The 16,626-nt window shown below is 38.8% G+C and overlaps 1 protein-coding gene across 1 annotated transcript in view; it reads left to right on the forward strand.

Annotated features, from left to right (window-relative positions):
• Positions 1-5,686: 5,686 nt before the first annotated feature.
• LOC108117613 overlaps positions 5,687-16,626 on the forward strand; it is a 102,112-nt gene continuing 91,172 nt past the window's right edge. The window contains exon 1 of the mRNA XM_041819625.1: positions 5,687-5,997. The gene's annotated coding sequence lies outside the window, so the exon portion shown is untranslated. The remainder of the gene's footprint in view (positions 5,998-16,626) is intronic.

A 16,626-nucleotide genomic window follows, 5' to 3' on the forward strand; every position in this document is an offset into this window, starting at 1 on the left:
AAGACGTTCCCAATCCTCCTAATTAGGGTCAGGAATACAATTCAATATTCCCAAATTACGAATAGGGGGGGTCGGAAAACTAATCATGACACAATCGTCACATTTTATTACTCCTTTGAACACGTGCACTGATTTAAAAAAACTATAATTTATGGGTTTATGATTTCTGTGGCCATGGGTAATGGGTTTCGGGGTGGGGGAAACCATGTTTTTATCACTAATGTGACAGCTTAATAACCCATAAATCTGTGCCAGAACCAGCTTTAAGTACCTACTAATCGACTATTCCGGATTCTACCCGTGACACTGTACAGGTAGAATACGCAGGTCGACACCTATGCACTGCTGGATGAAGGATCGTCTGTCACGCTCATCGACGGCGAGCTCATCCGCAGCCTGAACCTGAAAGGCGAGAGTCGCCAACTGAACGTGCAGTGGATTGCTGGGAAATCTGCCAAAGAGCATACAAAAGTGGTCAGTCTGCAGACCAGTGCAGCGGGCAAGCCAAAGCGCCATGGGCTGAAGAATGCACGTCTACCTGTGAAATCGTACAACAATGCGACGCCAAGGATCCTAAGTGGACTGTATCATGCGAATCTTGAAACACCCCTCAGAACAATAAGCTGTGGATCTGGAGCACCATTTGCAGCAGCTACCGTACTTGGATGGGTGGTGTATGGACCGGTGAACGGAAAGGCGAGCCCACCGCTCCAGAGTTCGTGCCTCCTAGCCGTGCCCCAGGATAATCTTCAGGAGAAGATGGTCGGCGACTATTTCGAGATAGAGAATTTCGGAGTAAAGCCGGCACAGCCAGTCGCATGTGGACTTCGCGCGGGCCTATAAGGGCATAATGGACGATTACGTCAAGAAGGGGTACGCACGACGACTGGAGCCCCAGGAAGCCCAGAGGTTCCAGGAAGGCAAGTTATGGTACCTGACGCAATTCGGGGTGGAAAACCCGAACAAACCAAGGTGAACGGCGTTTCCCTTAATTCAGGGCTAATGAAAGACCAACCGCGCTACAAGCCTCTCCCAGCGGTGCCCTTCCATTTTCGGGAAGGAGCAGTTGGGGTTTGCGCAGACATAAAGGATATGTACCTGTGGAGAAACGGAGATGACCAGCGGGAGCCGTACGTATACGAGATGCAAGTGATGACGTTCGGAGCAGCTTGCTCACCATGTTCGCCGGATTATGTGAAGACCTTTAATGCCTCGCAGTACAGCAGCACGGATCCCCGAGAAGCCCTGGCTATGAAGGAATACCACTACGTGGACGACTACGTCGACAGTTTCACCAGTTAAGAAGGAGCTATCGCCATTTCGACACGGGTGAGAGAAATTCATGCAGATACAGGTTTTGACTTGTGTCGATTCACTTCCAGTTCGGCAAGTGTGGTCAGAGCGTTAAACCCACTTGAATCCATTACTAACTTCAAATGGACCGAAGCTGAAGAGAAGGTACTATAAATGTAATTGCAGCCGGCTACAGACGACTTCAAGTTCGGCGTCAAATATCATCGAGTCCCGAGAAGCGTGATGACAGAGGAACGAGTCCCTACCAAGAGGGAGTTCCTAAGCCTGGTCATGTCCACGTTTGACCCGATTGGATTTCTAAGCTGTTACATGCTGACTGCCAAATTGTTAATGAGAGAGATTTGGCGGAGAGGAGTCAACTGGCGAGCCACTACCAGATAGTTTGGCCGCAGCCTTTGAGGACTGGCAGCAAGGAATGAGCAAAATCGAAGAGCACAGATGTCCACGCCATTACTTCGGCGGTGAACGCGTGCGGATGCTACAGCTGCACATCTTCGTGGTCTCCAGTCAGTCGGCGTTCGCAGCAGCGGCCTATTGGCGGGCCACTTACGAGAACGGAGACGTGCAGGAGCATTTCATAAGCTCCAAGACGAAATTCACTCCGATGAGGACTATGTCGATACCGCGACTGGAACTTCAAGCAGCAGTATTGGACACGAGACTGATGGACACCGTCAAGCAGGAGCACGGTGTGGCGATCAGCAACTGTGTATTATGGACGGATAAACACTGGATAAGCAGCACCCACCGGAGATACAAGCAGTTCGTCGGTAACCGGGTGGCAGAGATCTTGGAATCCACGGAGGCGTCCCAGTGGAGATGGATTCTGTCTGCCGAAAACGTGGCAGACGACGTGACGAGGGCGCGCAAGGCCGTAGACCTGAGCGATTCGCGATGGCTACAATCGTCTGGGGAGGAGCACTGCATGGGTGCTCAGATTTATTCGAGGGGAGAGGATCACGGACTGACGTCAATGGAGTACGATGAAGGTGAGTGCGCACTGGTACGGCAATCGCAGCGAGAAGAGTTTGCTGAAGTCGCCAAAGGTAGCCGGCTGCATGGAATTTCCCCTTACTTCGACGTGGACGGAGTAATGCGAGCCAGCTTAAAGATCGACGACGCGACGTGTATGCCATACAGTGCAGGTCGGCCGATCATACTGTCCCACGAGGAGGCATTGGTGGAGATGATCGTGCAGCATCCACCACAACACGGAGGCAACCATCGAAGCGATCCAAAAGAAGTTCTGGATTACGAACTTACGAAGTGCAACGTTTAAACTGCGAAGAGCTCGACCAACTCAGGCCGAGATGGGTCCCCTGTCAGAGGACCGGCTGGAGGCCAACGGATGGCCCTTTAAGTTTACCGGATTGGACTATTTTGGACCGCTATTAACTTCATGAACAGGCGTGGACCCGTCGTCAGAATTAGAAGCGACAATGGAAAAAACTTCGTTGGAGCCGACCGCGAGGCCTAGAGGTTCAGCGAAGTGTTCGAGCCTGTACAGATCCAGGGCGAGCTGTCGTCTAAAGGAGTCGAATGGATCTTCAATTGCCCGGCGAACTCAGCTGAGAGTGACGCCTGGGAAAGGATGGTGCAATGTGTGAAGAAGGTGCTGCCGCTCACGATGAAGGAACTTGCGCCCAAGGAGTACGTACTGAAGAACCTGCTGATTGAAGCGGAGAGCATAGTGAACTTTCGTCCGCTTACTTATCTACCAGTGACAATGAACCAGGAGGCTCCACTGACACCCAACGATTTGCTGAAGGGAGCACCCGATGTCCCAGATCTACCAGGAATCAGTGGCGCATAGCGAGGATGATGCGGGATCGATTCTGGAAGCGATGGGTGCTTGAGAACCTGCCGACTCTTGTGCGCACAAATGGAGTCATTCGAGGGTTTGTTTGATAATGATACGCGCAAAAGGGATACACGCAACTGATTTATTGTGGATCTGAGAAGAAGAACTGCTCTAAAAAACGCGATTAGATAAAAAAAAACATAAATAAACCTAATGTAGTTTAAGGATAAGAAAAAAATCTCTTTCAAATAAAATAAAATATAATAAAAAATAAAAAAGTTCATTGGTTCATTATTTCTGTGCCAAAACAAAGGCCTGCCACATTCGGCGCGTGCGCAACGGATGCCGTAACATGCTCCTAAAGATGTTTACAAATCTGATGCATGAGTGTGAAGTGACACTTTATTAGGATAAACAACTTCCATTTTGTTTTGAAGTACTGAAATCTAAAAAATCTGAAATATGAATAAACAACTTGAAGCATTGACTAATACTTAACTATGCACTTGTCAATTTTATTATTGTGTGTCCATGAACGTATATCGGTTCTCCATATAAGTATCCGACCCTCATCACACATATGGGGTTTCCTCTCAACCATACAAACGCACACACGTAGGCAGAGGCTTACATATATAGAAATTTATAATTACGGTTAGGAATACATTTCAATATTCTCAAATAACAGTTAGGAAGGTCGGAAAACCAATCATGACACAATCGTCACATTTTATTACTTCTTTGAACACGTGCACTGATTTTAAAAACTATAATTTATGGGCTTATGATTTCTGTGCCAGAATCCATACTGACTAAAAAGACATTCCCCTCCTGTGGTGAGGGGAAATCCTAATTACAGGAGACGACTGATAATGGGTTTCGGGGTGGGGGAAGCCATGTTTTAATCCATGTTTTAATCACACTCACTAAAATCTGTGCCAGAACCAACCTTAAGTACCTACTCATGAATAAGGCTAACCGGCAAAAGATTTTGAACAACGGCATTAAAATAAGATTTGAAGACAGAAATAAATATAATATATTTATAAATAAATTTAAGAACACTATACGAGTATACAAAAAAAATCAAGACCAAAAACAAATTTATACATGACTTACAATATATCATTAGAATAAGAATGAATATGTTTCAACCAATTATGTTATCAATATTGAACAAAGTATTTTATTATCAAAATTAAAGATTGTACCAACATTTATAATTTGTCAGGAAGAAATGAATGTAACAAGATATAATAGAAATGTCAAATGACAAAATCTTTAAATTACTAGAACTAGGACATTTAAGATAGGCATTCAGATCACGTTTAGAATTAAAGAATAAAAAGCATACTGCAAAACAAAAAATGTGGGTAAAATAGAAACGAATACAGCAGTCGAACCAGCTAGTGTTTTTATCTGTAACACGTCCAATACATCAATAGAATCGAACATATCGGAATCAGCATTGTTGATATTTTAAAATTGTTTAGTCAGCATCAGATTCCATACACAAACGTAAATGACGATCACAATTTAATAATAAATTTGAAGAAGATTACAACTAGTAATTTAGGAACATTATACTTACTGTTAATCATTGGAGTAATAATGATCTTTATAGTGATTCCCCGAAAGAGGAAAATCGTGTACTCTCCATCACTGCCCGAGACAAATTTCGTGATTCTGACTATCACTTCAATCCAGGGGGGAGGACATACCGTACAGGCACGGCACGCTTAGCCCCTAATGAAACCTCCCAGGGCTAACCTAGTTTCGACACATACATATATACAAAGTAAATTTTTGTATCTTTGACTTTTATTCAAAACGAGAACAACGACCGATCAAAGGGCCTGTCATTGCACTTGAGAGGAAACCAGTAATCCTCTCAAACCAGGAAACGGGACAGCGACTAAGCGGATCACCACTTGAAGGAGCGGCACTTGAACTGTTTACATATTTATGTATATGCCCAATTTTATTAATATATAGAATTCAATCGCTCAGTTGCCAGATCCGAACAAAGTCTTTCTCCATCCACCGCTCTAGGAAAGGTATTGCTAATTACAAAGTAAATAACCAACTCTCACGAAGAAGGAAATCACCGTTTTGTCTATACTATAAACAGCGCGCCTTTTACGACGCTTTTATAACCCCTAATCAACATATTTTTATCAAAATAATATTAATATTCCAAATTTGGCTTGTTTATTTAAGTAATAATTGTACATATGTATATCTGTATGTGGTATATAACACCATGACTCTTAAAAATGTAACGTAGTGTTATAAGCCAGTGAACGCATGGAACATTTTTGAAATTCTTGAATAAGCTGTTAAGTTAACACAGTTAAATTGCGACAACATGATCCTTTAAATTTACAAATTGTTACGAATTCCATTGTTACGTCATAGCCGCTAAGGCAAGGCCCCGATACGTTTTGAATAAAATGAAAAAGCTTTTGAGTCTCGGGCACGAACCTCTTTACTGAAAAGCTTTTTGTAGTATTATTAAAGCTGTATTTGTGTACTTATGTCAGGTATTACTATTATATTCTAGTTAATTGCCGTTTTTATTACCTATGGAAGGGCAGTCCCTTGTAATTAAGATCGGATAAAAGTTACGTAAAACTCGCTGAGAAATGGATAACTTTCCAATATGAATGAAATGACTTCAGATTCTCTCAAAATGTCTTACAATTCATTTTGTGTATGCTAGCAGTCATGCGCGGAAATTTGTCACAACTTCTACAAAAGCAACAACCGATAAATATTAAATCATTAGAATACAAATGTATTATTTAGAATAAAAATACATGGCTTTATTATAAACATTTCAAGTTCAGCAGACAAAAGTATAGAGGTGCGAAAGAAAAAAGGTAAGATTTCATTTCAATCATTCTTTCGTCCTCAATCTTTATTGATTGAAAGAAAAGGGTGTGTGCCGTTTATTTACGAGCTTTATTTTACACAAGAACATATAAATAAACATATATACATACATATATATATACATATGTATATATATATATGTAATTTAGCTACTTCTAGATAAGCCAAAAATTCATATGATACGAACTACTTACATATACATATATGTACATATGTGTTTGTATAATATTTTTATATTAACCTGTTGAAATGTGTTTTACACAAAAAATTAATGTACTAACTTGACTGAGTAGACTCTAGTGCTTTGCATGCTATTTTTATATACAATACATACCTATGAATGTACAAACATATATAATTTATTATGTTACATACAGTGACCAATTCAGAAAATAATTAAAATAATTGAAATGCAGACGCGCTATTGTCGTCGAGTGACGCAACTATCAGATACCCGTAACTGTATTAATATTGATAGGCGAAAATTATACTGGCGCCACACAGTGGGCCATTTAGTCTCGCTAGCGGCATTTAATTAATAAATTCTAAAGTAAAATAGATGTCCTTTGTCGGTTTTTTTTCACTGAACAGAAAAAAATCATAAAATTTTTTAGTAACAATTTCTTTAAGATTTTCTTTTTTAATTAAAACACTTTACTTTTATTTTTTTAAGTTCAATTAACATAAATCACAAAAAAAGCGTATCTAAAAGATAGCATGATATTCGGAATCATCGGAATCAGAGAGAGGCGTATCCTGGTGCTTTATTAGAAGCAAACTCTTAACATAATCGTTTGAGAAATTGCAGACTTTTTTACTTTTATTTTTTTAACTTCAATTAACATTTATCACAAATAAAGTCTATCTAAAAGATAGCATGTTATTCGGAATCATCGGCGTATCCAGATGCTTTATTAGAAGCAAACTCTTAACATCATCGTTTGAGAAATTGCAGACCCATTTGACAATGAAGTTATGAAAAGATTGGAAGAAACTAAAAGCATTTAACACATCTTTCAATGTATTCTTTCTGCAATTTTTTCTTGAATTGCTCTCGCGTACGTTTCGAAAGCCCTTTTCTGTGTTCAAGAGCTTCCTCGGACATAATACCAATTGGAAGGCAAAAATGGCTTATTCTGTGAACAGACGGTGGCATATAAAACCACGTAACCGTGATGATACTGGGATATTATTTTTCTTTATCGCACAACGCAGTTTATCGTAGCATGGGTATATGTATGTCACCGTTTCGTCCATCAGGGGCTCTTTTTGTTAAATGTGTAATACATCCAACATTGAGGACGTCAAACATTTTTTGAAGATGAGATTTTTATTACTACCAGCGGCGTATCTAGCCTTATTTCTTTCACAATCTTTCCACTTTAGTAAAGCCTAGTTAGCCTACTGGTAAAATTTCGAAACTTTTTGCCAATCTAGCACTGCTCTTTTAGAGTATATTTAAGGATTTAACAACAGTACCAAATACACAGTTTTTCATGACAACAATATTCTTGGTTGGGATGACTTTTTAGTGCCATACTAAAACATGAGGAAACGCTATTATCGAGTGCCGCGACTATACGATACCCGTTACTGTTTTACACAATTTTAAAATATTCATTTTGCTAGTGGAAATTCACAAGGCGCCACCTATTGTCAGAGGAAGCATGTTGAGTAACTGATAGTGACGTCACTGCCCAAGTGAGGTCGTATAACCTTAATTTCTTCATAAATAGCGAAATAATTTTCCGATTTGAAAAGTCTTTGGTAAATCGATAGATATTAACAGAAATAAGATATATAAGATCAACCGAAGGCATTCATAATAATATTATAGACGCCACAGTTTTCCGCGGGTTGTGGGCGTTAGAGTGGGCGTGGCAGGATGCTGTAATAAACTTGCGCTGCGTATGGACCTCAAGAATCTTCATGGTTAATCTCAACCTTGTACCTCTTATAGTTCCTGAGATCTCAGCGTTCATACGGACAGACGGACAGACATGGCTCATTCGTCTGGCTATTCATCCTGATCAAGAGCTTTCAAAAAACTTCGATAGAACTAATCAAAGCATCTGCTATTGACTTGGGAAAAAATATCAACGCCTTCTTGAAAAAAAAATTAAATACCGCTAGCGAGACCAAAGCGCCCACTGTGCGCCACCGCCAAAGCCCTATCAAGACTAACAACCTTAATTAAATTCATTTTCACAAAAAGTATTCTCAAGTGGAAACCAAAATCTAAACCCTAATTTATGAACACCAGCATCAGCTGCGTTAGCGTCTATAGAATATCATGCCTAATCCCAGTTGTCTAGTTTTATTAGCTCCCGAGACTATGTTCTTAGTTGTTTACAATTTTCGGAGTAAACTGGGCGTTGCATAATGTCGAAGTTAGGTCACCTATAACCTTTAGTAACCTTTAACCTTTAGTAGGGTCTGAAACGCTTCCCATATCTGTTACATGTTTTTCAAGGAATACAACATACCACTTTACTCCGCGTATAATGGGAAAGGAAAAGAGATTTGTCTTTTATAAAACGAATTGGCATATGAATGCATATCAATAACATAAGGGATTAATAATATACATCACTGAACACATTTTACCTCTTTTAGTCGGTAAATTTTTAATTATCAATGTTTATATGAACCTAAGTGTATAGCTGTGTCCCCTTGTACTAGAACTAATAAGGTGTCAGTGTAGGGGCGGTTCCCAAGCGAAGCAAACACCAACTTGCTAAATTCACAAAACGTTGAATTATTGTTGTTTCGATCGGGTTAATATTATATATACATAGGTGTGTATAGAGCATCCCGCGTTAGATCAGTGACGTGTGTCGTTTACCAAAGCCGACTGTCTGTGTCAAAATGAGAGAGTGATCAGCTGATTGCTTCGAGGTTCCCGCGCACTGGGGAAAACCAAAAACAACACAAATTCATTAATCGGAAGCGGAAAAATCATATCAACATGATATTGGAAGTCGAAGTATATGGAAATATAGTATATCGATAGTGTTCGAAGTTTATATAAATCAGAAATAGTTTGTAATGTTTGCCAACATTTTCTATAGCACTAAGTATGATGCATTGAAACACAAAATTCCCTGTTGTGTAAAGGTATCGAAATTCTCGAGAAATACTTTCGATGTTTTATACAATATCGCGTTCAGCTTCAGGTTTCATTTAAAAATCATACTGCAGGCCAAAAATAAAAAAGTGAACCCTCAAAATAATATAATTAAACACATTTACTCCTGATGACGAATATTCAAGTTAACTAATTTCACTACTTCTGCGGCAATAAATTGTTAGTAGCAATAAGTCACATCATCGGAACATCAAGCTTAGCTTAGCCTACTAGGCGGTGGAGTCTTTCACGGACAACATTGCCCTAGCTTTCTGCGGCCTTGCAGACAACTTGCCAGCAATTCAGAATTGTATGTGGTTATGATATAGTCTTACTTGCACTCCGCATGCAAACGCAAGCGATAAATCAAATTGTAATACCCATAACTTAACTCAAATGACTTATAGGTTAATAAAAACATTAAAATAAATTATTCGAACAACGAATTATTATCGCTCAATGTTCGTTTCATTTTATTTAAAACGAAAAACAAATAAAAATAAAACCGCAAGTAGATCCCTAATAGCTAGTAGCTTCATACAAGAGAATAGCAGCCAACAGCAGAAATCGCCGCCACCATCAACCAGCCCTCGCCCTACAATAATGATCAATGTGCGGAAAAGCAACTACTAACCAAAAAAATATGTTAGTAGGTATTTTAATAATTTTAATTCGAAATTGTTCGAAAAAAAAATAAAAAGAGTCTGTGAAGGCGATTTGGTAAGTTTTAAAAAAAATGAAAGGTAGTTTTACAATCGGTTATTTTAAAATAATAATTTTGCTAGCAACAATAGACGCAGCACTACCATTTGCTTTTGTCATTGTCCTTGTGAGGCCTTATAAATATAATATAAACTATAATATTATGGACGCCACAGTTTTCCGGCTCATGGGCGTTGGAAACTTCATGTGTTTTTAGACAATGCAGCTAGACAATACCATATGCCGTGGAATCTTAAGAATATAAATCCTTAGTCCCAACTTTCTAACTCTTATTGTTCCAGAGAATTAAGTAATTTTAGTTTTTCGTGATCAGTGGCAGTTAGAGTGAATGTGGATGGTGAAATAAACTTGCGCTGCGTAGGCATCTCATGAATCTATTCATTCTCTCACGGACAGTCGGACTTGGCTATTGTTTCTGATCAAAAATATCCTTTACACTTCATATGGTCGAAAACGCTTAATTTTACGAATGCAATATACCCTTTTACTATACGGGTACACTATAAAAGTAAAAAAATGCAGACCGAACAAATAGCAAATATGGAAGCGTCCTTAAATGAGGCTCTAGAAAGACAGCAATGAATTTTTGACGAAAAATCATGATTGAACAAAATATTCTTAAAAAAGACAGCCCAAACATTGAGACATTTAGAAAATTAATATTTCACCGGAAATAGAATGTTGTGAACCTCTAAATGTTGTTAAGTCCGGTCCCACGCGATTCAACAAGATTTAAACCTTTCTAGCCAAGGAATATCAAAATAAAAGAAAAATTACCCACGAAGTATATAAGGATAATATTTTTTTTATGAGCTTTGCTTTTATTTATTGAATATACCCTCAATATTGCTATTGCTGGCGGTCCCCCATAACAGGGAGCGGTACAGCCATATATGTTTTAATATCGAGTTATACAGCAGAACTTTATATTCAAGGCTAAGGGAAGACCGAGCTTAGATAAGCCAATGAAGGCTGCTGACTTTTAGCTTTAGATGTGTTGTTTTAGTTTCAATGTGCCGGCGCCATGTGAGTCTTCTGTCGAGATGTATGTTATGTCACTTCGTTTGCTTGCGGGAGTAGATTGTTGTTTAACGTAAGCGGCGGGAAGCACGTAACGTGCTTGCATTTTTGTTGGTTTACTTTAATTCGCCGTTCTTATAGTAATTTTTCAACATCGACCAGATGAAGAGCTAGCTACGCAGTTGCTTGCATCGGACATTTTGAGCGGCTAAGAATAGCTGTATTATCAGCAAACTTAGAGGTTGTTAGTCGTGTGCTTGTCGGGTAGAGGACATATAATGTTGGCCTTAGCACGCTACCTTGAGGAACTCCGGCTTCAACAGTATAATCATCAGATATTGCAGTGTTGCACCTCACAACAAAATTTTCTGTCGTAAAGGTAAAACTTTAAACGCTTGTGGGTGTTGTAGCGGAGCATTCTCTTGATCTTGTACATTACACCTTCTAGCCAGACTCTATCAAATGCTTGAGAGTCATCTAAGAATATGGCAGTACAGTACTCTCGTTTTTCGAAAGCGTTTCGAATTTCTGATGTCATCCGGTTGACCTACTCAATTGTTCCATGTTTTTCACGAAGCCCAAATTGGTGTGACGGGATTCCTCCCTGGATTTTTAGGTATGTGTTTATCCGAGTCATTAGGCATTTTTCAAAGAGTTTGGATAGGCAAGAGAGTAGGCTTATAGGTCTATATGACGTGGGGATAGTGTGGTCTTTCCCCGGCTTTGCTATCATTATTATAATTGACTTTTTCCATATCACTGGAAAGTGGCCAAGTTTTGCGATGGCATTAAAGAGCTGGGTGAGAGTGCAAACGGCGCAGTATGGGAGCTCAATGATCATTTTGGGAGTTATGAGGTCGCAGCCCGGGGATTTTTTCGGATTCAGTTGTATTTTGATGATGTTTACGATTTCGTTTGGGCGAAACTCAATTGGCTCATGTTGAGGCTGGGGCTAATATGATAGAGTCTGCAAAATAAACGCATTAGTGGCAGGATTTGGTTGGAAAACATTTTTAAGGTGGTTGGCAAACGTGCTGGCTCGGTCTGCGTCACTGCGCGCCCAGCCGCCCGTGGAATTTCTAATACGCATCACGGTTTCTTTCGGTGAGCTCAGAGTTGGGTGAGCTCTCCATAGTGAGTGTTTTGGACTATTAGTTGACAATTACTCAATGTAGCGGCGGTGGACATATGTTTCTTCTTGCTGTAGAGCTTGAGCGAGTTGACGTGAGGCATGTTTTAAGCTTTGCTCAGCAGATCGCGATCTGTGAAATTGCCATGCTCGACGTAAGCGTCGCTTTTCGAGGACGAGCTGTTCGATTTGTAGATTTGACTTCTTTTGATTGCATTGTGTGTTTATAGTCTGAGGTGTTGAACCTCAAGCTGCAGAAACGAGTACAGACTTCATTGAATTAACAAAGATGTCTACGTTGGCTTCATCGTTGAGACGAGGACTTATCTCAATGTGTGAGCTAATACACTTTCTGTACTTAACCTAATTGGTTTTCTGTGAGATCAATTTTAATGATTGATCCAGAATAAACAGGATAGGCAAGTAATCAGATGAAAAATCCGAAAGGCATTCGGCGCTTATCAGATTTTTAGGAATATTTTTGGTCTATTAAATCGGGTAGTTTGCTTGGATCTGCCGACCAGTATGTTGGTGTGCCAGAAAAAACATAGTCGAGCTTGTTCTCGGGTTTGATAATTGCATTATAAAGCTGCTCCCCTTTTGGAGTCACGAGACGAGGTCTCCAATGTGTGGTTGGCATTGTAGTCTCCTGCTGACATGAAGTGGTCTCCTAGTGAGTTGAAAAGGGGGCAGTATACGGCGACTAGTTTAAGTTGCTTGTCAGTATTTAGTTGTATTTTTATAGATGTGGCTTGTAGGTAGTTTTTAGCAAATGTGGTGATGGTGGTGCTTAATACGGCTTCTCATTAGAGTTCCAGCCCCACCATGTGGATGATTTGTTCCACAGAATGAATCTCCTCGTGGTTTAAACTTTTATTTATTTGTAAGGTGGGTTTCTGAAAGCAGCATTATGTCGATATGATTGTCTAGTAGGAATTGCGCTAACTCGAGTTTAGGCTGCGAAACGCCGTTAGCGTTCCACGTAGATATTCGTAGGGAAGTCATAATTTGGATTGTTGTGAAACCAGCATTTAAATCAATAGTTTTGCACATAATCAGGGGTAGCAGGCGCAGGGGTAGCCAGTTCTGATTTTAAAGCGCTTGCGTATGTCACATTTTTGGCAGAGTATATGGGTTCTAGTAAGGATCTGGCTGCAGTCGAGAAGAAGGCTTCAGGGATTGATCTGGAGGCTGTCAAACCTTTATTTGGGGTGCGGGCATTAATTCCTCTCTGGTGGATGAGACTTTTCAGCTCATTATAAACTCCTCCTCTATGGTTAGCAGTGTGATTGCCACCTCAGTTGCCGTACTTTTTCGAGTTGAAGTCATCTTGGCTCGCTGGGCAGTGAGCGGAGTCATGAAGGTCTCCACAAACTACACACACCGGGAGAAGCTTACAATATGACCTTGTATGACCTTGTTTGACCTTGTATGAAAACCAAAAATGCAAAAATCTTAGGACCTATAAGAGCTACTAAGCTTTGCTTAAGAACTTGTCACAAGTTTCTATTCTGCCACGCCCACAAACAGCGAAAAACTGTGGCGTATATAATATTATTATGAATGCTTTGTTTGACCTTGTATAACTTATTTCGAAACATTATTTCGCTATTTATGAAAAAATTTACGTTATAAGCCCTCATATGGGCAGCGACGTCACTATCAGTTACTCAATATGCTTTCTCCGACAATAGGTGGCGCTTTGAGAATTTCCATGTATGGAAATTTCCATATGTATTATGTTTTATATTAATTAATTAATAATTCAATATACACATTAGAGATTTCATCGCAGAAAGCGTCTTTTCGCGTGTTATGAAACCAGTCACTGCCCCTTCTTGATTTTATTGAATATTATTTCACTGAGCACAATATACACACGTCTGCATGCGACGACGGTTTAAACCGAAGGCATAACTAATAATATTAATAATTAATACTATATATTTTTTTCCGGGGCTTGTCCGCGTTAGATTGTGGGCGACCGCGTGAAAAACCACCTCGAGCCGAGGTGGACGTATAAAATTTTTGTTTGGCCAATATTTATTGATTTACCAAACATTTTTTAAATCTAAATATTTTACAATTTTTTTTATTAATCTTAAACATGCTTTTCCTGATAAAAGGTGGCCATGAGTGTATTTCTGCTGTTAATATGATTATTATCAGTTTTCGCGGATAGCGACAAAGCTTTACCCAGCAACATTAAATAGCGATATTTATTAATTTTGTAGGCTGCCGTGTGCTATAAAAAACGCACCATGCATTTTTCAGAGCTATAGTTATCAATATAGCTCTGCTTTGCTCTCATGCGAAATAATTTTAAAATCATGTTATACATTAATATTGAAATGTCTAAAGAATAAAAAGAGTCATTTGCACGTTACGCGATAGCGTGAAAAAATTGGCAGCAAATGAATGAGAACCACTTGCTATAATTTGGTCCCTTAAACACCTCCGTACTTTTTTAAACGTAGCAAAAGACTTGCACATCTATGCAGTCCACCAACGGCTTACGTCGCTATTTCTGATAACCCTAATGCGGTGCTAAAACGTTGGATCATGGAGCCAATGTACATTATAAGCCGGTAAAAAGAAAACTTAAGAATATATTAAAAATAAATTGTCCATTAGAAGCAATTTGGTTGGCAACCAACAAATATAATAAAACGATAAACACACTAACGAACAGAAAATTAATTGTTTGTATTGTATGTTCGACGCCGAAAGAAATTGGCACGAGAGTTTAAGAAAAGATCCAACTGGCAAAGATAAAGTGTCTCGGTAATTCTTAAGCATATGACTGATAAAGTTTACCAGGTCACGGTCTTTCTAAGGTGTCACCATTCTGCTCAGATGAAACCATCGAAGCAGACCTGGGGACCACGGTTCTAATTAATGGGTCTGTGGTCCATTAGGACAATTTGCTAGAATGGTGCACAAAGGCTCGGATTTTTATTTAATCGAAGCAACAAGATTTATAAATAAGCTCCCAGGAAAGTCAGTCTAAGTAAGCATTAAATATGTGATTAGTAGTAGTAAAAAGCGGCTTCTGGGCCAGATTTATGGGCAAATAAATGTGACATTAATGGTTTTTATCAATAAACTGTGACATTAATGGTTTTTGTCAATTAAATTTCCCCCACCCCAAAACCCATTATCTGTCTGTCGATCCCTTCCATCAGAAGGGATTCTGATGAGTGCTTTTTACCATAATAAAGTGTCACTCACACTCATGCATCAGATTTGTAAACTTCTTTTAGGTGCTTGTTACAGCATCCGTTACGCAAGTTATTTTAACAAAAAAAAATGTTTATTTTATTGTTTCTTTATTTCAGTGTTTTTGTTATTGTGTCTTGCTTTTAGTTTTCAATATATGATGAAATTATTAATTATTTGTCTGAAAGCAGTTATCACAGGTCTTCTTTTCTGACTCGTCAATCTGTTATAAGGTTATATAGTCTGAAGTACTTTTTGTATTTTTTAATTTCTTCTCATTCTTTTTTCTAGATCATAATATATGTTCATAATGTTTGCTTCCTCCCTTGTTTATTAAAATTTAAGAGTTTGTGGTTACAAACACCCCTCCCCCTCTCCTTTTTCCCTTCTCCATGTCTGTCAGTGGGTCAGACTGTCTCTTTGTCATTACGATTTCCCCTCACCACCCGCAGGTCCCTTCCATCAGAATGGATTCTGATGTCCTTCCTGTTTGAGAAACAATTTAATTTGATTCGAATACATAGTGTACATCCAAGACTTTAAGTTTTAAAAATAATTTTCTTTACCGCCTGTTCCCGAATATATTCTAAAATTTTCAATTTTTCTTCTTCTTTTCTACCTTGACATACGTGTGCAAGTGAGTCTATATATTTCCCTTCCCTTCCCTTATTCAGAGTTAGTAAGAGAACTTTTTTTTTCATTTCACATAATACGTTTATTTATTAATTATTGATATAATGAAATTATTTTTCTAGTTCCATTCCTTTGATTTACATAGAAGAGGCATGCGCATGTCTCCAGTCTCGAATCGGTGACACAGAATGTAAAGTGTTCACCACATTTCATTGTTTTCATATCTTGTGAACCTTGATTCATGAACATGATTTTGGTTTTCAAAAGGTATTGGAAATGATTTTCTAATATCTTCCCATTGAATTGTAGAAAAAAATGATCAATTTCTTCAAGAAATTTCATTATTTATTAAAATGGGTATCGAGAAACAGGTCTTGTCACAAGTGGTCTCAGCTTCAAAATGATGTGAATACCAATAGATGTATTTTGTTTATATTGAATGTGTATGTGTAGGCAATATGCTTGGGTATTTTCGTCACTTGGTGTCTTCAGTTCAGTCAAAATTCTCACGCCAATACGACCAGATTTGACTGTTTCATTTTAATATGATATATCAATTACGATAATTGGAGCTTTCATTTTAAATTCCGACGGTGTTAAAAATGGTTGTGATTAACGATTGTAGTAACTAGATTGAAATCTCGAATACATTTCATATAGGTGAGCAAACAGATTATTAATGAAGTCGACATTTAAATTATCATATGGGTATGATTCAGAATTTAAATGAACCTTTAAGTTTAATAAATTATTTGTGACAAGTTT

Source organism: Drosophila eugracilis, unplaced genomic scaffold, assembly GCF_018153835.1.
Source record: "Drosophila eugracilis isolate 14026-0451.02 unplaced genomic scaffold, ASM1815383v1 contig_894, whole genome shotgun sequence".
NCBI classification, from domain to species: domain Eukaryota; kingdom Metazoa; phylum Arthropoda; class Insecta; order Diptera; family Drosophilidae; genus Drosophila; species Drosophila eugracilis.